At 42.3% G+C, this 25,673-nt stretch overlaps 1 long non-coding RNA gene across 1 annotated transcript in view; it reads left to right on the forward strand.

The window, feature by feature from the left end:
* The first annotated feature begins 2,275 nt into the window (after positions 1-2,275).
* LOC142447045 (uncharacterized) overlaps positions 2,276-25,673 on the forward strand; it is a 29,398-nt gene continuing 6,000 nt past the window's right edge. The window contains exon 1 of the long non-coding RNA XR_012784054.1: positions 2,276-2,340. This is a non-coding gene — a long non-coding RNA (uncharacterized LOC142447045). The remainder of the gene's footprint in view (positions 2,341-25,673) is intronic.

Genomic DNA, 25,673 nt, shown 5'->3' on the forward strand with positions numbered 1-25,673 from the left:
CGTGGCCCAGCAGCCAGCCCAGCAGCCGAAAGGAATCCGAGGAAACTTTGCCGTCGGGGCCCCTGGTTTTTGCCGGCTCCTCGGAAAAGGACGTCAATTTGGCCAAGCAGTTCTGGATGTCAGCGTCGCTGCATCCTCCCAACGAGTCGCAGCTGGTCCTGTCCAGAGACAGCAAGCAGCGCCTGCCGGTGGCGCGGCCCTCGGGGTGCAGCGGGACAGGTGAGTCGCTGCCGCCCCTGTGATGGCTTCTGCTTCCACAGTACCCAACGCCGGTACGGCTGTGGCACGGTGGTGTAGCACTGGCCTACTCCCTGAAAGGCCGGTTGCGGGAACCCGCGCTGCAGCCCCAGAAAGAGAACAGACAGGATGCTCCCATAAAGATGGACGAAACCCAAACCCAAGCCTGCGGCCCCCGAGTGGATCCTGACTCATAGTCACCCTATCTGTAGGAAAGAGTGGAAAAGCAGACCATCTCAGCTCTCTCCCACGGAGCCACTGCTGGCTTCCAACTGCTATCCCTGGTGGGCAGGAAACCTTCCTTCATGGGGCAGTTCTCCGGCTGAGAGAGTCACCCTGATGCAGAGACCAAACACAACCGCAAACGATGCTAAAATGCGACTCTTGCCTCAAATAATTAAAACGCCAGGCAAAGATTTCCAGAAACCCTCCCCCACCAATAAAGGATCCGTAGTGCCAGGGGCTTCAGCGAGCTCCTGGAAGAATGAAATTTAGAGATCTTGGTATTTTCCACCCCCCACCCCCAGTATTTGGTTCCATAACAGCACATCGAGGAGGAAACCATGAAGCACTGAGAGGCGTGGATGCACCTGGAGAACATTATGCTGAGTGAAATTTTCCAACCAGAAAAGGACAAGGACTATATGAGACCACTGTTACAGGGGACAAAACAAAGTCCTTCGTACCAAAGGGACCCGACTTGGGAGTTTGCCAAAGGGAGGCAGGGAAAACAAGGGGGAGGAAATAAAGCAATCAGTGATAGGCCCAGAAGGGCTGTTAACTCAGGTGATCCACTAGACAGCAAGCTACAGGAGGGAGAAATCAGGGAAGCCAGTCAGGGATAAACTCTTGGGGGAGTTTATGAGTCATTTAAACTCTTGAATACAATGGTTGATCTGAAACGTACCCCCCATAATACCTCTTAGATTATGGCATCTTTTTGCCATACAATGTAGAACAGTCTGGAGGAATGTTATGTGTAGACTGAAATCATACTGAAAGAAAGGGTAGCTTATATAACCAAGTTCAAGCATGAATGCCCTCACAGTTGAAGGCATTAGGAACCTGTAAAGGCCATGGTGACGCCTAGCATATAAAACGGTTGCTATGCAGGTTTTAGAGGCATTTAACCAGCTTGTTCTTGAGTCACTGGACTTGCAGGGACCATAGGGGACTGAGTAGAACTTCCCCATGGGGTTTCTAAGGCTGTACATCTTTACTGGGACAGACAGCCTCGTCTTTCTTCCCTGAGCAGCTGGGCCTTGTGGTTAGCTGCCCAGCACTGAACATCTGCACTACCAGGGCTCCTCCTTTAAAGGTATAGAGAGTGAAAATTCTTTACTATTGTCTTTTCCAATGATTGCTTTCTGTTTGTTTTTTAGAGAAATACCACCAGCGATCTCCCCGTGAGAAAAACAGTAAGTTTCAAATTTTCTATCCATCAAGGTCCCTGACTCAGGGTAACATCTATAAGGATACAACTTTACATTTCAGAGTAAGAGCGGCTTGTTCCATTCCTGCCTCAGAGACTTCCCTATTGATTCAGAGGGCAAGGCCTCAATTCCCATTGATGGGGGGGGGGGGGGGGAGGGACCCACTGGAGCCAATCCGGACGCAAATGGATCCTGACACATTGAATAGGAATGTGGAAATTCAATCTCCTTAGAGACCTTTCCTTATGTCTGGACTCAGGCTTACTCACTTTCTGGAGACAAGAGGTCTCTTGTTTGTTGTTGTTGTTGTTGTGTGCCCTCAATTCCATTTGGACCCATAGCCACCCTGTGCTCAACAGAAGGAAACACTGCCCGGCCCCTCACTCACCTCACAACTCCTCCTGTGCCTGAGCCCACTGCTGCAATCATGGTGGCCGTTCATCTCCTGGAGTGCCTTCCTCTTTCTTGCTGTTCCTGCAGCCTTACCTAATTCATCCACCACCAGTAATTTGTGAATCTGGTCTGCAAACTTTCAAGGCAAAGTATAGTTCAAGACAATGTGTTTACCCTCTTGGTCTTGACTTCGTCTTTGTTTCTTTTACAAGATAAAGAAGCTGAGAAAGTCCTAAAGATTCAAGAATCGGAGGAGAAACTAAAATATCTTCAAAAGGTAGGCCAATATTGCAGAAGATCTTCTGTCTGGTTTTCATAAAATTTCCTAAAGGAAAAAAATTTTTTTCCTAAAGGATCCCAATTCTATACCTAAGACCTTAAAAGGAGGGCTTCCAAAAGTTCTTGGAAAAGTAGAATTAAAAGATAATGTGCTTTTTCTATAAACTTTTTGAAGCTCCCTTTATATGTGTATGAAATCTTTCTATTTCTATTGCATCAGCTTGAGCAATTAGTAAAACTTTTATTAGAATTTTAATAAACCAAATTGTCACTGATTTATAGGTTTTCATTAAGAGAGTAATTCTAAATGAGAGAGTAATTCTAAACCAATACTTAGATTATTGGTGATAATGGTATCAATCATCAGGAAATAAACTATAAATGTATGCTTTCAGACTTATGTTGTCATTGTATGCTATCAAGTTGATTCAAATTCATAGCAATGGTATACAAAACCCAAAGGCATCAAGCCAGTTACAACTCATAGTGACCATAAATAAACTTCCAAGGCATTTAAATCTTTACAGGAGCAGACAGCCTCATCTTTCTCCTGCAGACTGGTTGGTAGGTTTGAACCACTATCCTCACAATTAGCCGTCTAATGCCAACAGCACCACCAGAATGCTACATGACAAAGTAAAACCACAACTAAGGTTTCCTAGGCTGTAATTTTTATAGTTACTTTTCTCTAGCAAAGCCCTCCTTTTGGTTAGCAGCCAAGCACTTAAGCACTGCACCACCAACATTCTTTTAAATAGTGATAAACACACACACACACACAAATAAATAAATAACCACTGCCGGGGAGTCTATTCTGACTCCTGGTAACCTTACAGGACAGAGTAGACCTGTTCCATGGGGTTTCTGAAACCATATATCTTAACAAAATCTGACTGCCTCACCTTTCTCCTTCAGAGTGGCTGGTGGGATTGAACCATCAACCTTTCCATTAGCAGCCCAATATTTAACCCACTGTATCACCAGTGTTCTTTTAAATAACTATAGAGGAGTAAAGCAATAAATTAGCTACAGCAAACACATTATTGAGGTGGTAATCAAATCAATACAACCATGCTGGTTAATTTACTGAGGATCTTGTCTGTGATGGCTATATATATATGCTGGGAAGGAGCATACTATTTAGAGTTTTAAATGCCTAGACTTGAATCGCAGCTCTTTTAATTACTTCTAATCACTGGTTCACTCTGCTTCAGTTTCTTCTACTTTAAAATGAGCCTATGATGTGCCAGCAGGTTATGCTCACGACCTTGTGGGAATTTAAGGTGTGTTTTTGGGGAAATGCCATGATCTTTCCTCCCATTTTTCCATGAATTTTGAAAGCCCCTCTGTTAATAATGTTACTGAAAGTATTTTGACTAAAAATGTCAAGAATCAAATCAACCTGCTGGTTTATGGCAAGAGACGGATCCTCCAGGTTTTGTCTGGTTCATATAGAAACTGAGCTGTCCATGGCCTCAGGATCTCAGCTGTAATCCCGTGGGAGCATTCTCTAACCCATAGACTCTCTTCACTTAGCAAACGCAGTCAGCCCAAAGCAGGGGTCCTCAAACTTTTTAAAATGGGGCCAGTTAACTGTCCCTCAGACCTGCTGAAGGATTAGACAATAGTTTAAAAAAAACTATGAAAAAATTCCTATGCACACTGCACATATCTTATTTTGAAGTAAGAAAAAACAAACAGGGCAGAAACACCAGGCGGGCCAGAAAAATATCCTCGGAGGGCCACATGTGGCCCACGGGCCGTAGTTTGAGGACGTCTGGCCCAAAGGGTTCAGCGACCTCCTGTGAGCTAGTGCCAGTTGTCATTTAGGTCGGTGGCTCTTTGGGGATGGCTAACAAGGAAGGGGCTTCAATGAAGGTGCAGATCCTGGCTCTTGTCGTCTTCACAAACGCTCGAGAATTCATAGGAACAGCAGGATCCGAATGAAATGGGGACGGAGTCACAGGCTTTCTCACCTGCCCAGGCCCAAGACAAACCAAGATGGCGTTAATTCTCAGAAGAGCGCAATACTGCATGCCCCGAGGACCGAGGCTGCCATCTGGAGCCACTTTGATGAAAGGCTGAACACAAACGTTTGAGTGTAGCCAAGCCAACCAAACACATCCCTTTTTTGGCAACCTCCTTTATTCATTTTTCCTGACGTAGGCAAAGCCTTTAAACTCAGCAATTAATACAGTGATTTATGGAAACATTCCGTTGGGCTAATGGCTACACCCCATTCCTATAACTGTTCCTGTACTATGAAAGCGAAGCTGAAGACAGGCTTTGCCCTAATGTCTTTAATCACTGGACATATTGGCAAGCTCTGAAAGGCGTATCGGGAATTCTACATAAATTACCCAACAGCGTATCTGCATTTGCTGATCACATTAATTCATTTTGCGTACTACAAATTAGGTGAGTTGAAACATGAGTCAGCATGTTCACCCTTCTTGGGGATATTGTGTACTTGTGTACTTGAACCAGGACTTTTTTGGAGGAGGGAAAGCCTCATTTTCAATTAATTAAAAATCATTGAAAGTTGACTCTGATAGTACTTTTAAAGTGTAGTTTCCAGTTTATCTGGATGGGAATGGAGATATGAAGCGACTAGAAAGAAGACATTAAAGACTAAAACAATTAATTTTTTACCAGTGGTTTGTCAGTAAGAGAGTATGCTGTGAGTTACAGGCTGGTGTCCTGCTAATGTCTACTAATCTAATTTCTTTTCCTCTGTTCTTCTACTCATTTATTTTTTTATCAACTTAATTCCAAGATATTTGTAGATACCTACTGTGTACCTACACTACATGTTGGGGACACAAAAATAAGATGTGGTGCCTGATTCAGGCAGTTTACAATCTGGTAAGACATCAGAAGACATCAAACTCAAGCTTAGAGCACCAAGAAGTGTTTTCAAAGGAGCTGAGCTTTGAAGAACGTGCAGGTTGGTCGAAGAGTATGCAGAGCAGTTCTCTATATTGTACTGGTTCTCTTCCTAACATCCAAGTCTGTTTCTCTCCTACTTTCACTATTTTCTCATGACTCCCCATTGTCCTGAAGGATCAAGTCCAAACTTCTCAGGATTGCATAGCATTCAAGTTCCTGGATAACTGGAGTGTTTCTTGAACTCTTGTCACTCTCCTCTTCTTCCATGTCTCCTTCCTTATCCCCAACATAGGATACAATGTACCGTTCATTCTCAACCACTAGGTCAAGACATACTGTGTTTCTCTCCGCACATGTGCTACAGAAGTGAGGAATGGATAATGTATCTTTGTGGTATGCTTAAACATATACATTCCTCTGTGATATCTGCCAGAGTGTACATGAAGCCCTTGGTCCTGGATTTCAGGATAGGAAGAGATTCTATTTGTTGACAGAAGATTCTTTGAGAAGACAAAACAGCAAGTCATCAGAAAAGAACGAGACTGTTTCTGCCTTGTGAGTATGAGAGGCAGCCAAGGGAAGCCTGCAGTAGTGCTGTAACAGACATTCAGAGACCTGGGTATTATGCAATATTCACAATATCTCATTCTGGAGTACATAGCATGTATACAATGTAGAAATGGCATTTTCTTCCCTCTTTAGGATACTATGTACTGTATATTTATACCAGGACTTTTTACAAGAAGGAAAATCCTGATTTTCAATGAATTAAAAATGATCACATATTCACTTTCAAAGATTAAAAACCATTGATCAAAGCATCACAAAAAGTATCAACTCATATATTCTTTAAAATAACTCCAGGATGATTATTCTCATTTTACCAAACAAGGCTTGAGTGATTTTCCAAATTCAAACCCTAATAACCAAACTCCAAAGCATATGTGATTAACCCTATAATAGATTGACTAACCCTATTTTAATCCCTTCAGGAATACTTCCAAATATTCCACACAATAAAAGATATGACAATTATTAGAAACCTATTTCTGGCAGCTGTTTCTTCAACAGCCAATGTCTTTCCATGTCTATACCTAAATGTTCATGTTTTGGGCTGTGTATTGGACAGGGTTCTCTAGAGAGACAAACCAGATTGCTAGTAATTATATGTAAATATATTTATAAAGATAGATATATAATTCAAGAAATGAACCGTTAAATTATATACAGATAGATAATACAAGAAATTAACAGTTAAATTATAAAGCAGTGAGACACTAGCAGTCCTTTAAGGCTTGAGAGCTGCCAGGTGCCAGTCCCCTTCTGTAGAGAGAGCTGGGCTATATATATCCAGGCAGCAAACAGCAAGGCAGATCCCCAACTATCATCAACTGTCGGTCTCCAGCTCCAGAGATGAACATTCCATTCGTGTGGGCTTAAAGGGACCTCAACTTACAGCGACACATTCCACAGGCTAGGCATCCCACAGGTATTGTACACCTTTAAACTGAGGCACAGAACAACCAAGGTGAGGCTCACCGAGCCATTTATCCCTCTGCCCTTCAGTTAATCCTACTTGTGTTTATCGGCCAGGCTGGCACAATAAACTATAGCAGGCTGCAACCCAAAAGGTCAGCAGTTTGAAACCACCAGCCTCGCTGAAGGAGAAAGAGCATTCTATACTTCCATAAAGACTTACAGTATCAAAACTTCACAGGAGGCAGATCTATCCTATCCTATAAGGTTGCTGTGAGTAAGCATCAACTGGATGGCAGTTTGGTTTGGTTTGGTTTGGACCTAGACCCCACTCCTGGTACCAAATGTATTTGGCAGTGTTCTCTAGAGAAGCAAAACCAGGATTTATACATATATGGATAAGTTTATATAGCAAAAAGTAATTTAACAGCAGATTATTCCACAAAGCAGTACAGAGAGCTCAGGCCAACTCACTGTCATTGAACGTCCTTCTGACTCACGTGGGCAAGGAAGCAGACAGTAGGAAGATGAAGTGGTGAGGTGTAGCAGCGACCGGTGACACAGCATAGCGAAGCAGATCTCAGTGGAGCCTCACAGTGCAGTGATGAGGAAAGTGTAGTAAGTGCAGTGATGAGGAAAGTGTGGAGTCTGAAGTGGTGGCAAGGTGAGCAGAGTCGGCCAGCAGGCAGCAGACACAGCAAGATGGCGGAGTGCCACACCAAGGAACAGCACGGCACAGCGATGCAGTCCACCATGGTCCCTGGAATGCCCTGGCCCACAGGTGGTAGCACAGCACAGCACATGTGTTGAGGCAGAGCAGCTATATCAGGCTGCACTCTGGTCTGACCACCAGAGAGAGAGAAAGAGAGATGGGTCAGGCTCGAAGAGCCATTTGTCTCGGTTGCACCTCCAAAGGAGGTCATCAAGCTGTGACCTGATTGACAGGCTAAACTCCACCCATAGCATCTTACAGGTGCCATGTTGACACCAAAAAAACCTAACTATCACTCTTCCTTATTTACCTTGGTCTAGACCAAACTACCAGCTCCTCTGCGAAGCCTTCCAAGAGATTACCTGAAGTTTAGCAGAGTAAATATACAAGGATATACTTGTAGAGAGTTTATCATTGACTCAAGTCAGACATACATGTAGAGAGTTTATCACAGTCTATGGTCTGTGCTGTAAAGTAATTGTGTATGTTTCTATCTTCCCAATTAGATTATAGGCATCACAGCGTACTGGATTTTAGAGACAAAAGGCATATTTGGAACCCTAAGTTGACCGTGTACATACTTGTGTGATGTTAAGCAATCAATTTAACTCTTGTGAGGCTCTCCTTCCTCATAAATGAAAGGAAGAATGAAAAATACATATATTTCCACCATAGAGCTCATGTCAGATATGCCAAGCTTCTGGCTGCCATTTGCCTCAACAAATGTTAATTCTCATTTCTTCTATGAGAGCAGACACTGAATCTTACTGGCTTAATCCAGTGCTATACCAGTTATTGGAATGTAATAAGTAGTTGATTGAATGAATGCAAAAGTGAGTTAATTGAATAAATGCTCTATACAGTGATTATATCTGCCTTTTTCCATGTATGTCTACCTGGCAAATTTTTTCCAGGCCATTTTTTCAAGAATGCTTCTTTGTTGTTGTTGTTCTGGATTGACTGTCAAGTCACAGTGACCCTGCATGCAACAGAATGGAACACTGCACGGTTCTACACCACTTTCATGCTTGCAAAATCCCATTGTCAAATTCCATTGTCAAAATCCATCTCATGGGGGAGCTTCTTTTTTTCACTCCTTTCTACTTTACCAAAAATGGTGTCATCTTCCAGAAACAGATCTCTCTTGGTAACATGTCCAAAGTACATGAGAAATCTCTCCATTCTTACTTTTTAAAAAAATCATTTTATTAGGGGCTCATACAACTCTTATCACAATCCATACATACAACAATTGTGTAAAGCACATTTGTACACTTATTGCCCTCATCATTTTCAAAACATTTGCTCTCCACTTAAGCCCCTGGCACCAGTTCCTCATTTTTCCCCTCCCTCCCCACTCCCCCTTCCCTCATGAACCCTTGATAATTTATAAATTATTATTTTGTCATAATTTGGCCTGTCCAACATCTCCCTTCTTATTTTTTAAAATCATTTTATTGGGGGCTTATACAATTCTTATCACAATCCATACATACATTCATTGTGTCAAAAACATGTACATTTGTTGCCATCATCATTCTCAAAACATTTGCCTTCTACTTGAGCCCTTAATATCTGTTTCTCATATTCCCTCTCCCTTCTCACTACCCCCACCTCATGAACCCTTCATCATTCATATATTATTATTTTGTCATATATTACACTGTCTGACGTCTCCCCCTGCCCTCTTCTCTGCTGTCCCTCCCCCGGGATGAGGCTATGTGTAGATTCCTGTAATCAATTCCCCCTTTCTACCCCACATTCTCTCCACCCTCCAGGCATCACCGCTCTCATCACTGGTTCTGGAGGAGTCATCTGTCCTGGATTCCCTGTGTTTCCAGTTGCTATCTGTACCAATGTACATCCTCTGCTTTAGCCAGATTTGTAAGGTAGTATTGGGATCATGATAGTTGCGGGGAGGAAGTATTTAAGAACTACAGAAAAATTATATGTTTCGTTGTTGCTACCGTGCACCCTGCCTGGTTCATCTCCTCCCCATAGCCCCTCAGCAAGGGGTGTCTGGTTGGCTATCTTTGAGCTTTGAGTCTCCACTCTGCACTCACCCACATTTTCAATGATATGATTTTATGTTCCTTGATGCTTAATACCTGATGCCTTCAACAGCTCGTGGTCACACAGGCTGGTGTGTTTCTTCCATGTGGGCTTTGTTGCTTGAGCTATATGTCCACTTGTTTATCTTTGAGCCTTTAAGACCCCAGACACTATATCTTTTGATAGCTGGGCACCATCTGCTTTCTTCACCACATTTGCTTATGCACACGTTTGTCTTCATTGATCGTATCAGGGAGGTGGGCACCCACTGATACGCTTTTTAGCTCTTTGCTGCCTGATAACTGGTCCCTTCTGCACCTTGTGATCAGGCAGGCTCGTTTGCTTCTTCCATGTGGGCTTTGATGCTTCTCAGCTAGATGGCCACTTGTTTATCTTCAAGCTTTTAAGACCCTAGACACTATGTCTTTTAATCGCCGGGCACCATTAGCTATCTTCACCACATTTGCTTATGCACACGTTTGTCTTCAGTGGTTGTGTCAGGAAGGTGAGCACCCACTGATAAGGTTTTTAACTCTTTAATGTCTGACAACTGGTCTCTTCTACACCTCGTGGTCAGCCAAGCTGGTGTGCTTCTTCCATGTGGGCTTTGATGTTTCTCAGCTAGATGGCCTTCTTACTTTTAAGGAACATTCTGGCTGTAACTCTTCCAAGACAGATTTGTTTGTTCTTTTGGCAGTTAATGGTACTTTCAATATTCGTCATAATTCAAATGCATCCATTCTACTTATCTCTATCTTATTCAATGTCTAACTTCCACATGCCTCTGAGTCCATTGAAAATAACATGGTGGCCCATCTGTATACTTGCCCTCCTGAACAGATCACTGAAGGTATAGGTGCTATAGCAAAATGTAGTGAAGAAACTTGATGGTGTCCAGCTATCAGAAAGAATAGTGTCTGGGATCTGAAAGGCTTGTTTTCAACAAGCTGCTGTCTAAGTAAGCTGTCAACTAAGTGCACATGGAAGAAGCATACCAACCTCTGTGATCCAGGGATTGTAAACAATATAATCCAAATCTAAAGGAGGGAAACGTTTCAGAGCTTAATTTGTGAACTCTTGGTCAGCAGAAGACTATGGATGACAGTGGGCCCACAAAATACATCTGCTGTGACCACATGTGGATTGGCCCTCTGGTGAATCTCCTCTGACAATAATTGAGGTATGTGAGTGGCCCTGTCAGACAGCATTGTAGAGAGAAGTTAAGGCTGTTTCGGTTTTAAAAGAAAAATGAAGGGGAAATGCATGTGGATTAAGCTCCTGGTAAATCCTCTCTGACTATAGATCTGGGATGTGAATTAGCCTTGTTATCATGAAGAATGCATGGGAAAGTTACTTGCTGCAGATGCAATTAAGTTAGAATTTAGCACCCTACATTTGATCTCCTTTATGGTCCATTAAATTTGTTCTCGTTTTTATTATTTTCTTTTTTTTAGATTTGGATTGTTGTTTTTTTCTGTTTTACGTTGTTATTGGTAGGTTTTTAAATGTCTTTTTCTGTATATAAAATCCAGGATAAGGGATATCTATAGAGACAGTAACTGGATTAATGGTTCCTTGGAGGTATGGCTGGGGGTCTTGGGAGAAAATGGGAGCTAAGAACAACGAGGACAAGAATGGAGAAATGTTCTAAAACCAACTGTGGTGATGACTGTACAACTCTTTGTAATGTGTTTGAACTATTGAATGGTATGATATGTGAAGTATATGCCAATAAAATGATTGAGAGAGAAAAGAGAACATACTGTGACTGGGTCAGGTGCACCTTAGTCCTCAAAGTAACACCCTTGTTCTTCAACACTTTAAAAGAGGTCTTGTGCATCAGATGTACCCAATGCACTGCATCATTGGATCTCTTGACCACTGCTTCCATGAGCAGTGACTGTGGACCCAAACAAGACGGAGTCCTTGGCAACCTTGATCTTTATCTATCATGACATTGTGTACTGGTCCCAGCGTGAGGATTTTAGCACCATCAACATTTTTCTCCATTTTTATTTTATCTCATAGGTCTGTAGATGGTGGGAATAAGTGACTCCCCTGTGATTATGAAAGGTAGAGGCTACTTTGGGGATTTCACTCTTTAAGCCCATAGTATTTTCTCTTTATTTATACCAGCACCCTATTGTAATTCTTCACTTAATGGCAAAAAATAAATGAGGTAAACATGCCTTTTTCACCTAATAAAACATTTATAATAACCTACTTAAGATAATCTTCTACACATTTTGAACACATACATTAATAAGCAAATTCCGGGTTATTTTTATCTTACAATGGGGGAGGAGGGGTTTTCCTGTCACTTTTACCATAAAGTCCGTGAAAATTAAACAATATATTTTCCATCTGTCCTCAAAGTTCCCTTTACAACTGATACTGATTTTTCAGTTGAGCTTTTCTTTATGCTTCAACATTATTCTTTTTTTCTAATTTGGGGGAATATTTTCCAGGTATACATTATAAGTGCTTTTGGTTAGTATACAAAATGCTATTAATCACAAATGCTATTTCAGTGATGGATATCCATGGCAGGAAATCAAAAACAATTGAGTCTGTCAAGACTAAATGGCTTACTCTGTCCATAAAGGAAACCTTGTAGCACTGCGGTGGACCATTATTCTTCCTTGGAGAGTTCTGTAGTCGCCTGGAAACATTATAATAAATGAATAGTCAGCTAATTCTTTGAAATCATAAAACTAATCTGCTTTTTAGTTTTGCCACCTTTAAGAGAGCTCTTTAGCTGATTATCTCTTTATGAAAAAGAATTATAAATAATTCATCTGCTAGGAGAAAGAAGAGATCAGAACAGCATTTTAGGGGCTATAAGTGAATTAAATTCTTAGAAATGTCCATTGGGAATCGGAATATTAACATTCCGATTATACACCAAAGGTTTCTATAAAGAAACGATGTAATCAGCAGAGCCGCATTTCAGATGTGTTTTTATTCAGATTGAGGTTTTAACATGTGCAACCGTACATTCTCTGCAACCAGTGTTGACCCTAGTATCAGTCTGCGTCCACAGTGCATTTGCTGTGTGGCACATCCTTGACCCCACAGCAAAACACACCATCCTGAGAAAAGGAATCTCAGGAAAAGCAGCTTCACGGCGGAACATTTTTAGACACAGTGAAGAGTCTTGGAAGTGGAAAGTTTTCCCAATCCAGGATGCTTTCAAAGGAGTGAGAAGGACACTCCTGATCATTTCGTCCGCTTCAGTGAGCCAGAGCAATGATCAAAGGAGCTTGCTCAGTGCCATTGCCAGGATGCTCCGATAAAAAGGAAATGCACTTTGGTTTGAAAATGATTGGAAGTGGTTTCCTAGAGAAAGCTATAATTTTACAGTAATAGTGTCCTACTGTAACATTTCCAAAGACCCTCCCCACCCCCATCCCCCCAAAAGCAGAAGTATCAATAGGAAGAAGTGAATTTCTCCAACAAAATAAATGTAAATTCTTGTTGTTCTTGACTCATCAAGGCATTTTAGGTGGAAGAGTCATAAAAATGAACTGTATATTCACAATAAGAAGTGAATATTTTGGTAAGAATTGATCTTTCAAAGGTTATATATGCAGTAATTTATTACATCATCAGTAGTATGACTGTTTTCAAATGTTATTCAACCTTGGAGAACATTTTTTGTCCTCAACAGTTTTATTGGCATATAATTGTATAGATGATATAGTTGAATCACATCAGGAAGAGCTGTACAGTCATCACCACAATCAGTTTTAGAACATTTTCTTCATTCTTGTCCTCATCGCTATTGCCTCCCCATTTTCCCCCACCCTCTCCTGACATAGCCCCAAGGAACCATTAATCCAGTTACTGTCTCTACAGATTTCCCTATCCTGGATTTCATATACAGAGAAACCATAACTAACAGTAATAACAAAGTCAAGCAGATAAAAACCTGAATCTAAAAGAAAGAAAATATTTTAAAGTGGAACAAATTTAAATATATCATAAGGAAGATCAAATGATAGGGTGCTCAATGCTAGCCTAACTGCATCTGCAACGATCCGTTTTCCAGTGCTTTCTTCATGATAACAAGGCTGTTCACATCCCTGGTCCATGGTCAGAGGGGATTCGCGATGCCTAATCCACATGTATGTCCCCTGCACTTAAAAAAAATTGTAAAAAACGGAAAGAGTTTTAAAAGAGGTCTAAAGGGAGATGAAATGGCATTGCATCCTCACATACTCTGTCTGCTATCGTGGACATTGCAGTACTCTCTGTGTGATCACAGGGCTTGTCACATCCCTCACCTGTGATCAGAAGGGATTCACAAGTAGCTCAATCCATGTGTGGACCCTGCAAATGGGTTGTGGACTTCCCTATCACCCATAGCCTTCTGCAAACCAGGTGTTCACCATTGATGCTCTGATACCATTTCTTCCTTTAGATTTAGAATGTATGATTTACATTCCTTGCATCACACAGGCTGGTGTGCTTCTTCTGTGTGGACTCAGTTGATGCTTCATGTAGATGGCTGCTTGTTTGAAAACAAGCCTTTAAAAACAGAGAACATTTTTCAGTGGAAAGTTGAGCTTGCCCTCTAAATGATCTGTGGTAGCATGTACAGTCCATGAAAAGGTGTTCAGGGAGGGAGTGCAAGTTGCAACTGAGTAGCAGAACTCATTTCCCCTAAATTAAGGTAAATAAATAGAGCTATGCCACAAATGCACTTCTTCCACTTAAAAAAAAAGTCTGTACACTTTAACTTCTGTTAACATTAAGAATAAAACAAAAATCATTTTAAACACTGAGGCATGGTTAAGGAGGTATATACTCAAGTATAAGCTAAGTACCACCCGAACATCAACCAAGGCACCTAATTTTACCACAAAAACTGTATTAAAAATGTGCTGGACCTCCTGGCCCACCAGGCCCTGAGGACGCTGACCCTAATTAGAGCAGCCAGTCCACAGAGAGGACCACATGGCCGGCCCCACTATGAGACACTATGTCCCTCACTGATCCTTGACCCTGCGGGGAACAGCACCAGAGACACAGTGTGGGAATTGCGCCCGACCTGATCCCACCACACCGAGGCAAATCACTGGGGGAGTGCAGAGGAACAGCAAGGGAATGGAGTGGCACGGTCCCCAGGGAATGCTGAAAGTGGACTTTGGGGCCAGGGCGTGGTGCCCCAACAGACAGGACTGGAAAACACTCCTAAAGGCCAACAAATGATCCTTGAACTAACTGCAAGCTTTTCTTTCTTGTTTTGTTTTGTTTTGTTCTTTGTCAGTGGTTTATTGTTGTTATTTTGTTGTATATTGTTGCTTGGATTTGCTCTGTCTTGTTTTTGTGCATGTTATTATCTCCACAGGTCTGTCTAAATAAGATAGGCTGGATGAACAAGCTGGAGGGGAAAATTGGGACCGACAGTTCTGGGGGGAAATGGGATAGGGGAGGTGTGGGGGAAGGAAGTGGTGCTAACAAACCCAGGGACAAGGGAACAACAAGTGATCCAAATTGGTGGTGAGGTGGGTGTGGCGTGCCTGGTAGAGCATGATCAAGGGTAATGTAACGAAGAGGTATAGCTGAAACCCAGGTGGGGACGGAGCATGATAGTGGAACAGGAGGAAAGTCAAGGGAAATAGAGGAAAGAGCTGGGAGGCAAAGGGCATTTATAGAGGTCTAGACAAAGACATATACATATGCAAATATATATATGAGGATGGGGAAATAGATCTATGTGCCTATATTTATAGGTTTAGTATTAAGGTGGTGGAAGGACATTGGACCTCTACTCAAGTACTCCCTCAATGCAAGAATACTACTGTTAATTAGCATTCTATGATACTCACCTTCCCAGCACAATCACTGAAGTCAAAGCAGATGAATAAGCAAATGTGGTGAAGAAAGCTGATGGTGCCCAGCTATCAAAAGAGATAGTGTCTGGGGTCTTAAAGGCTTGGAGATAAACAAGCGGCCATCTAGCTCAGAAGCAACAAAGCCCACGTGGAAGAAGCACACCAGCCTGTGCGATCACGAGGTGTCGAAGGGATCAGGTATCAGGTATCATCAGAACAAAAAAATCTTACCATAGTGTATGAAGGGGGAAGTGCAGAGTGGAGACCCAAAGCCCATTTGTCGGCCACTGGAGATCCCCTTGTAGAGTGGTCTAGGGGAGGAGATGAGTCAGTCAGGGTGCGAGGTAGCACCGATGAAGAATACAGCTTTCCTCCAGTTCCTAAATGCTTCCCCTCCCCCCGCCCCCACTACCATGATCCGAATTCTACCTTGCAAGTCTGGATAGAGCAGAGGATGTACACTGGCGCAGATAGGAGCTGGAGGCACAGGGAATCCAGGGCAGATGATACCTTCAGGACCCGGCGTGTGAGGGACGATACTGGGAGGGTAGAGGGAGGGTGGGTTGGAAAAGGGGAACCAATTACAAAGATCTACATGTGACTTCCTCAAAAGGGGGTGAAGGGAGACGTCGGACAGGGCAAGATATGACAAAATAATTTATAAATTATCAAGGGTTTATGAGGGAGTAGGGAGCAGGGAGGGAGGGGGGGGGGGAAGAAGACCTGATGTAAAGGGCTTAAGTGGAGAGCAAATGCTTTGAAAATGATGAGGGCAAAGAATGTACAGATGTGTTTTCACTCAACTGATGTATGTATGGATTGTGATAAGAGTTGTATGAGCCCCTAACAAAATGTTTTAAAATTGTGCTGGAAAACTTGGTTTATACACGAGTATATACGGTGTGTTAATTATTTGCCATCGAGTCAGTTCCATACCATAGCAACCTTATAGGACAGTATAGAACTGCGCCTGCAGGTTTCCAAGACTGTAATGCCAAAAAATCAGAGATGTAAGGTGCAGAGATGAAGCGTGAGAGTCATCATTTTAAGGAATCCCCTGCCTCCTCCAAATCCTGATGGACTGACTGGAATGAGTCAGTCAGCCGCATTCACCTGTTCATCATCGCTCTAGAGCTAGCAAACAAGGTAAGCCTTTAAGACTCAACTATTGTTTGCTAAGAAACCAACTTCCATAGTTATTGCAGACCAAATTGTCAATAATACACGATTCAACCATATAGAATTATCCTTAATATTTGAGGGTAAGTCCAAAGGGATTGCTAAAAAGTCATAGAAAACCTTGATTAAACAATAACATCCAAATGTCAAGCTGTTGTTCTTCACCATCTTCTCCATCAACGTCAAGGTCTAGACACTTCTGAAGGCAGTCTTTCCACCTCCCCAGCCCGGCCTCACAATGGACGTTTGCACTCTTGATTGACACCGAGTCCCAACAGTAGTGTTGGCATCCTCGAGAGATGTAAATCACGTTCTTTGAGTTTACGGAACAAAAAGAAGCCTGAAGGGGCAAGATCAGCGCTGTAGGTAGGTAAGGTTTCCCAACTAAATTCTCAAAGGACAGCGCTTGCTACCCTCAAAGAATGAGCAGGTAGATTGTCATGATAGAGGGGGGAAAAATCATCAGCACAACTTCCTGGCCTTGTTCTCACCAATGCTGTGCCCGGGTCAACTAGTGAAATAAAATCCAGAGACACTCACCTATGTGTAAGAGAGAACTTTATATCGAGAAGTAATTATGCATTAATAAAACAGCCCAGCCCAGTCCAGAATAAGTCTATAAGTCCGATATTAGCCCATGTGGCGGATACTAGTCTGAATTCCTCTTCAGACTCAAACAACATACGCAATGATGCCAAATGCAGGAAGATCACAGGCCTGTGGGTGGAAAGTTTTGTGGATCCAGTGGTGGCGGAAGCATCTCCAGGGCTCTGGATGCCATTAGCGTGGCTCCATGTGGCTTGTCAACAGGAAGATGAAGCAGAGAGAGAGGCCTGCCTCTTCTGATGACAGAATCCTCATGACTAGGCCATGTCCACAAGGAGATATCGTCAGGCTGTGACCTGATTGACAGGCTAAATTCCACCCCTTCATTCATTCATGTTGATATAAAATGGTGTGACTACCAAAAGTGTAGCTTTTCATGTTCTTCAAACTTCTTCCGAATAAGCCTCCATGATCATCCTGTGTCCTTCAAGGAAATCTATCAAGATGACCCCTTGGGCATCCCCGAAAAGAGTCCTACACCAGAGCCTTCTAAGCTGACTGGTGTACTTAGTATGTTTGACTGGTCCAGCAGACGCCCTCAGAAGCCACTCTCCATGGGCCCTGTTTTCCTGAAGGCCCCCTTTGACTAGACCCTGGAGAACCAGAAGAAGGGGCAACTCTGCCTGGGCCAAAGTGTGGTCAGAATTCTCCTTTTCAAAGAGAGGATGGCAAGACTTTGACATGTTAAATACAGGAGGGATTAGTCCCTGGCGAAAGATATTATGCTTTAGTAGAGGTTCATTTTTTTTTAAAAAAAGGCCCCTCAACAAGATGAACTGACACAGTGGCTGCAGCAAAGGGCTCCGCAGCCCCGTCGTGACTACGGCGGTCTTTCCTCCTGTTGTCCGGAGGGCCATTCCAAGTCAGACCGGACTCCACGGCAGAACCTAACAACACACAAGTAAGCCAAGTCTGTGATGGAAGGAATGTGTCTGCAGCTGTCCACTGACCACACAGATATGTTACATACGTGTTGCTTGGCACATATGAGCTGGAACCCTAATCGTAGTATTTGTTTACTTACCCTAGTATGTCTAATTTGTTGATTTTTGTAAACTGCAATGCTTGTTTTCAGGGACCCTAGTAGTGTAGTGAGCAACCCTATGGAGCAGTTTGACTTGGCCTATAAGGTTACTGTGGGTTGGAATGCTTTGATGGCAGTGGATTGGATTTGGTCTTAATGCTCATTTTAAATTCATTTCTCTCCTCATTAAAATTCAGGTCATACTTATTGCTTTTTAAAATAAGTACCTCTTAAAACAATATGAAAGCACTTTTTTTTTCAAATCACTTGCACTTTTACCCTGCGTGCATTCCCCCCCCCCCCCCCCTCCGCAAGTGTCTTGGAACAAGACTTATGCTTCTCCAGGAATTGTTACTGGTTTTTCATTAAAATATATGTAACAGAACTAAGAAAATACATATAACAGAACCGAGAAAGAGGATATTCCCCCCCCACAGTAAGATAATTCTTATTTTACTGACATTTGCATTTAAGAAAAAAAATTGTATCGAGTCACTCAGATGTAATGACTGATATGTGTTTCTCATTTTAGTAAACTGTTTCTCCAATGGAAACTATATGTATGAGATGTGGGAACTGAGCCACTATCGATCAATTTCCAGGAGGCGTGGAAAAGTGTTGAGATCTGCATATTTCCCTGCGAGTCAGCATTCCTCCTCCCTTCTATACCTTGTTTTCTCCTCTCCACGAGATCACAGCCATTAGGCCTACCTTCTCAAATCAGATAAGTGCAGGAACAAGCCTTTTCACTGATTAGGCTGCCTGTCTTTGCAAGTGCAGAGGAGATCATTTGAGTTCCTAGAACACCTGTTGCCATCCAGTTTTGATTCCAACTCCTATCAACCCTTCGGTTAGAGTAGAACGGGACCGTAGGGTTCCCAAGGCTATGGATCTTTCCAGAAAAAGACTGTCTCGTTGCTCTCCCATGGGGCAATGGGGTAGGCTCACACCAGCCCCCTTTGTGTGCACGTTGCATTTTTCTTATTATTATAGTAGATGTACATTTACTACATGGTAATTGTAGGCTCTACCTAGTAGGTTTGAATTAATACACATAAGGAATGGTAATAAATCCATAGAATAAATTTATAGCTGATGTCTCCTATTATCAATGCCAAGAAACCATGAGATGCATACTGCCTTTTGGAACCAAGGCTACATGTAAGATTGTAACTGATACAGAGTTTAATCTAATGGCAATCAGAAAAGCCTCACCTTCTTCAATTGTATTTGTAACGTGGGGCAAATGGACCCTACTGGTACACTGGAAAATCAACTGCAGACGATCTCCTAAAATTTGTAAAGATCCCAGCTGTCAGGGACTCTTACAAGGGTATGTTTTCAGTCACTTCACATGCCTGCAGGACCTGGACAACGAGGAAAGAAGGCCACGGAATAACTGACGCACTTAAAGTCGGGTGTAGAAGAATGTGGAAAAGTGCCACAGCCGCTCCGAAGAAGAGACCTGTCTTACGAAGCACAGCCAGCAGACTCGTTAGGACCGAGCCTGGTGAGACGTTCTCTCTCATGCTTTGGACATGTTATTAGGAGAAGCCAGCCCCTAGAAGAGGTCATAATTCATGGCACTGGGCCCGTGAAAAAGAAGGGAGACCCTCAACAAGATGGCCTGACCCAGCGCCTGCAATATGGTCTCAAATGGAGCAACCCGTGCGAGGCGGGGGCCTGACCGGGCAGTGTTGTGTTCTGTTGTGCACTGGGCTGCTAGGAGTCTGAACTGGCACCCAACAACAACCAAAACAATAGGCAATATCCCTACCTTTTCCTGCTCCGCCCCGTCCTACTCTGGTATGCTCATGCCCTAAAAACACTTTAAAGGGAAGCTTGAGAAGAGACATTTTCTGCAAGAAAGTCCACTTGAAAGTACTAAAGAGCATTCCGACCGGACCGGAACATGTGCACAGGTACAGATTAGAGACGGGAGCTCACGACACCCAGAATCCAGGAACCAGGAGTGGGAACAGTGATGCCAGAATGGCAGAGGGGTGAGGGGGAGAGGAAGGGAAAGGGGAAGCCAGTCACAATGATCGGCACAGAACCATACACCCTCCTCGGGGAAGAACCACAACAAGCACAGCTGTTGGCTTGCTTGTTTTTAATGATTTTGTATCATTATGAAATACCAATAACTTGGAAAACTAACTACAAACCATATATGGCGTACAATGCCTTACTCGCCATGTTGTCTAATTCTCAGAAGAACTCTGTCTGAAGTTGAAACAGGCGACTTTCAGGCTCACACAGCTGAAATATAGTACAATCAGGGTTTGGACCCAGATCCATCTGATAGTGAAGACAAGGCAGCTAACTACTACACCACACTGCTTTGGGGAGTTTCCAGAATGGGGCGTTGCCAGCTGAGTGAAATGGAATCAGTTCAATGCACTTGTATGGCAGCGTGAGATGACATTAATTTTCACACCACAGTAGTCGAGCACATTTCTTTTGGGCGTGTATAAGTAACCTGAGAGAAAACTACCTCACAGTATTTTTAATGATTGTTGGCGTCAAAAGAATTCTTATCATAAAGGAAGAGATGTAGTTTTCATATGAGAACTAGGTCTTAAGAAAAAAACTGTGGCTTTCCCCCCCACCCCACTCTTTCAAGTCTCGTACTTATGAAGAGTTACCTTTTATACCTGAAGAGAACACTGTAGCATGCTGGAGAAGCCGTGGACAGGGGTTTCTTTACGTCGTGTGGTTGCTGTCAGGTGCCGCTGCATCAGTTCCAGCTCGCAGCAGCCCTGCAAGCATCAGGACCAAACACAGGAGACCTGCACATTCTACATTGCTTCACAGCCTCTGCCTCCCTCCAGCGCAGGGAGGGCCTTCCCCCCTGTCGCTGTCCCTCCACTTTACCAAGCATGATGTCCTCCGGGGACTGGTCTCTCCTGACAACATGGCCAAAGCACATGAGAAAACAAACGCTCACCATCCTTGCCTTGAGTGAACCCTCTGGCCGAACTTCTTCCCAGGCAGATGTTACGGCGTTTTTAGCGGCAAAGCATCTTAAATATCCCTGTTTCTCTTTTTCTTCCTCTGCGTGCCTTCCTAGCTGATCCACAGGTCAGAGGTTAAAGCATTAAAAATCTTCCATGTGTGTGGTAAGCCAGGTTGACTAGAGAAACAAATCCAGCAACACTTGTTATGGGTAAGCAAGAGCTTTATATCAAGAACACATCCCAGCTCAGTTCAGCTCTACTAGCCCATAAGTCCTTTACAGACTCACGCAGTCAGAACCAATGATGCGCAATGCAGGAAGATCACAGGTTGGCGGGTGCGTAGTCATGTGGATCCAATGGCAGTGGTGACATCGCTGGACTCTGGCAAACACTTAGGTCAGCCAGCAGGAAGGTGAGGGCAGAGAGTGAAGAGAAGCTGGCCTCCAGAGAGGTATATCTCAATAGCACCTCGAAGTGAGGCCAACAGCTGCAACCTGATTGATAGGCTAAACTCCACCCCTACACTTTTATATACCTTCAAGTGAGCTTGAAATTAGGTAACTACCACAATGCTTACAAATAGAAAGTCGCCAATTCATCCTTCTGTTCTTTGTTTTTAGGTTTACTGAGATGTAATTAGCATATCATAGAATTCAATAGTGTAGTCATATTAAGAAGGGTTATGCACACTGGGTCTTTGAGGACTGATACCTGATCCAATCGACATCTCGTGATCACACAGGCTGGTGTGCTTCTTCCATGTGGGCTTTGTTGCTTGTGAGCCAGATGGCTGCTTGCTTACCTTCAAGCATGTACATATGTAAACACATTTATATATGATGGGGAAATAGATCTGTGTACATATATTTATAGGTTTAGTATTAAGGTAGCAGATGGACATTGGACCTCTACTCAAGTGCTCCCTCAACACAAGAACACTTTGTTCTAATAATCCGGCACTCTGAGATGCTCACCTTCCCGACACAACCACTTAAGACAATGAGGGTGCATAAACAAATGTGGTGAAGAAAGCTGATGGTGCCAGGCTATCCAAAGATATAGCATCTGGGGTCTTAAAGGCTTGAAGGTAAACAAGCGGCCATCTAGCTTAGAAGCAGCAAAGCCCACATGGAAGAAGCACATCAGCTTGTGCGATCATGGGGTGTCGAAGGGATCAGGTATCAGGCATCATCAGAACAAAAAATTTTACCATAGTGAATGAGGTAGGGAGTTTGGAGTGGAGACCCAAAGCCCATTTGTAGGCCACTGGACACCCCCTTACAGAAGGGTCTCGGGAAGGAGACAAGCCAGTCGGTGCGCTATAGCAATGATGAAACATACAACTTTCCTCTAGTTCCTAAATGCTTCCTACCGCCCCCTCCACTATCATGATCCCAATTCTACCTTGCAAGTTTAGCTAGACCAGAGGATGTACACTGGTACAGATAGGAACTGGAAACACAGGGAATCCAGGGCGATGATCCCTCCAGAACCAGTGGTGTGAGTGGCGATACTGGGAGGGTGGAGAAAGGGTGGGTTGGAAAGAGGGAACCGATTACAAGGATCTGCAGGTAACCTCCTCCCTGGGAGACAGACAACAGAAAAGGGGGTAAACGGAGACGTCGGACAGGGCAAGATATGACAAAATAATAAATTGTCAAGGGTTCATGAGGGAGGGGGTAATGGGGAAGGAGGGGGAAAATGAGGACGTGATGCCAGGGGCTTAAGTGGAGAGCAAATGTTTTCAGAATGATGAGGGCAATGAATGTACAAATGTACTTTATACAATTGATGTATGTATGGACTCTGATAAGAGTTGTATGAGCCACTAATTTAAAAAAAAAAAGAAACATACAGCTTTCCTCTGGTTCTTTAATGCTTCTTCCCCCCCACTATCATGACCCTAATTCTACCTTACAAATCTGGCTAGACCATGTACATGGGTACAGATAAGAGCTGGAAACACAGGGAATCCAGGACAGACGAACCCCTCAGGACCAATATTGGGAGTAGCCATACCAGAAGGGAAGGGGAAGGTGGGGGGAGAAAAGGGGAACCGATCACAATGATCTATCTATAACCCCCTCCCAGGGGGATGGACAACAGGCAAGGGGTAGCAGGAGACATTAGACAGTGCAAGACATGAAAAAAATTATAAATTATCAAGGGTTCATGAGGGAGGGAAGGAGGAAGCGAGGGAGGGGGAAACAATGAGGAGGTGATACCAAGGGCTCAAGTAGAAAGAAAATGCTTTGAAAACGATGATGGCAACATATGTACAAATATGCTTAACACAATGCATGTATTTATGGATTGTGATAAGAGTTGTATGAGCCCCCAATAAAATGTATTTTTAAAAAGAAGGGTAATGGAATCATTACCACAATCAACTTTGAAACATTTTCTTCCTAATTGTACCCATTGTTGTTGACTGCCCATCCCCCACTACTTGCCCATTCATGCCTCCAGGTAATCAATTATTAATCCTGTTGCTGTCTTCATAGACCCACCCATCCTGAGTTTATGCAGAAAAACATACAAAACAAAGGCATGAAAAACAAAACGGAACACAGCCACAATAAAACAGAGAGAAAAGCCTCTATCAAAAGTAAAGCAGAAAATATTTTTTTAAAAGAACAGGTTCAAAATGGGTTCAAAGGCAATCTAATGACACGGCGCTACATTCCAGTCCACTGCTCAAATGCCCTCCACAGTGTGCTTTGTCTGGTTTTCTGCTGTTCACTTTCCAAGATAAGGTCCGTGCGGATTCACTAGGCTCGATTCACATAGAGACTCTGAAAATGAATGTGGGGCATCCACCATCATCTCTAATGTTCTGCAAACTTAGAATCTCAGCTCTGGTACCATTTCCTCCTCTGACTTTGACTTTATTATTGACAATCTTTAGATAATATAGGCTGGTGCTCTTTTCCACATTTTGATTGCATTCAAAGAAAACTTTTCTTTCACAATCATAATGAATAATATGATGATCGCTAAATGTATTTGTTAAATGTATGCCTTGCACTATGCTAAGCAAGTTTTACATTATCACTGACTGTCACACAGCAATCTCAACAGATAAGAAATCCTAGTCTCAGAGAAGTAGTTCATTGATTTATTGCCAACATCACAACTTCCATCCTAAGGGTTATCAATTCTACTGAGAGAAGAGGAGGAACTGGGGGGATAATTCAAATGGTACTTGCCATTAATCACAAAGCAGAATAGAGATTCAAGCCCATGTTTATTTGACTGCACTAATCTAGATTTATGTTGACACCCAAGTTGTTAGGCTCTAAAAAGTAAAAAAGACAGGACTAAGCAACTTAACTCTTGAAGTAGCACTAAAAATCACTAGCCATCTATGAGACATTAAATTGATAGATCATCGTGCCCTAATTTCCTAGAGTCAATTTCTATTACATAATTTATTTTCAGGAGTAATTATAAGTATAAATAAAATATCAGTGAATATAAATAATGTGATATAAATGTATAAAATATATCTTTAGTTTAAGAGTATTAACTTTTAATTTTAATAATTAATGAATTAAATTATAAGAATTAATAACTATATTTTGCATATAAAATTTCACTAATCACAGCTAAAGCACAATGTTATTGTTGTGAAGCTGACAAGTAAATTGATTTTTCCTACTAATAAGGCCATACGAGTTTTCTCGTACCACTGACTTCTATGTAGTCATCCTGGCATAGCTATTAGAATAACTGGCCACTGTGTTTAGATGGCTCACAGTTGTTTACAGTAGTTTTGTTATTCATTTCCAGCAAGTAAGTCCAGGTAAAAGACATCAGATTACATTTTAAAAAGATTTGTTTCCAGTTCACTATAATATATTCCAAATTTGATTAGGTACTACAATCCATTCTAATAATAAAAAGATTTGAAGTAAAAGTAAAAAAACAAATGAATATATATTTTATCCTACCATGTACTAATACAGTTCTTAAATATTTTTATATGAGACTCATTATAAAAATAGAGCTTTCCTATGGGTATCCAATAATTACAGAAAAATAATCATACTGTTTTGTTTACAAGATATGTTAAGAATTAAACTTATCCCATTGTTTGATTTCACCTTCTGAGACTTTTTATTTTTTTTTTGGCTAATGATTATGTGCTAGTAGCCAGTGTAATGATTTCATTCGTATATAAGGCTCAGTGAATTAAATTCTATAAAAATATATTCCGTATCATAGACAAGGTTCTGCTAAGCTGCAACGAAGAATAAGAAGATGAGTGAGACTTGAAAAGACCGACGTGGTAGCAACTAAGTGCTAAAGCTGGAGAAGTAAGATCAATACCATTAAATAAAAAAAGAAGAAGTTATGAAATGCTACACAGTCACCATGTGTGAGCAGCTCATTCCAGTTGAGTGCATGTGTAATGGAAAAGTTGGAAAAGAGACTGAGTGTCTACCTTGAAAATAGTCCAGGTGTTATTTATAGACATTTTATTTCAACCTATAACGAGTTGATAGGTATTTTAAAATGCAGTAGCTAGTTTTCACAAGTGACTTGATTTCTTTTTTGCCAACAGTGATACATGATCCCTAAATTTAAAAT

This window comes from Tenrec ecaudatus, chromosome 4 (genome assembly GCF_050624435.1).
Source record: "Tenrec ecaudatus isolate mTenEca1 chromosome 4, mTenEca1.hap1, whole genome shotgun sequence".
Classification (NCBI taxonomy): domain Eukaryota; kingdom Metazoa; phylum Chordata; class Mammalia; order Afrosoricida; family Tenrecidae; genus Tenrec; species Tenrec ecaudatus.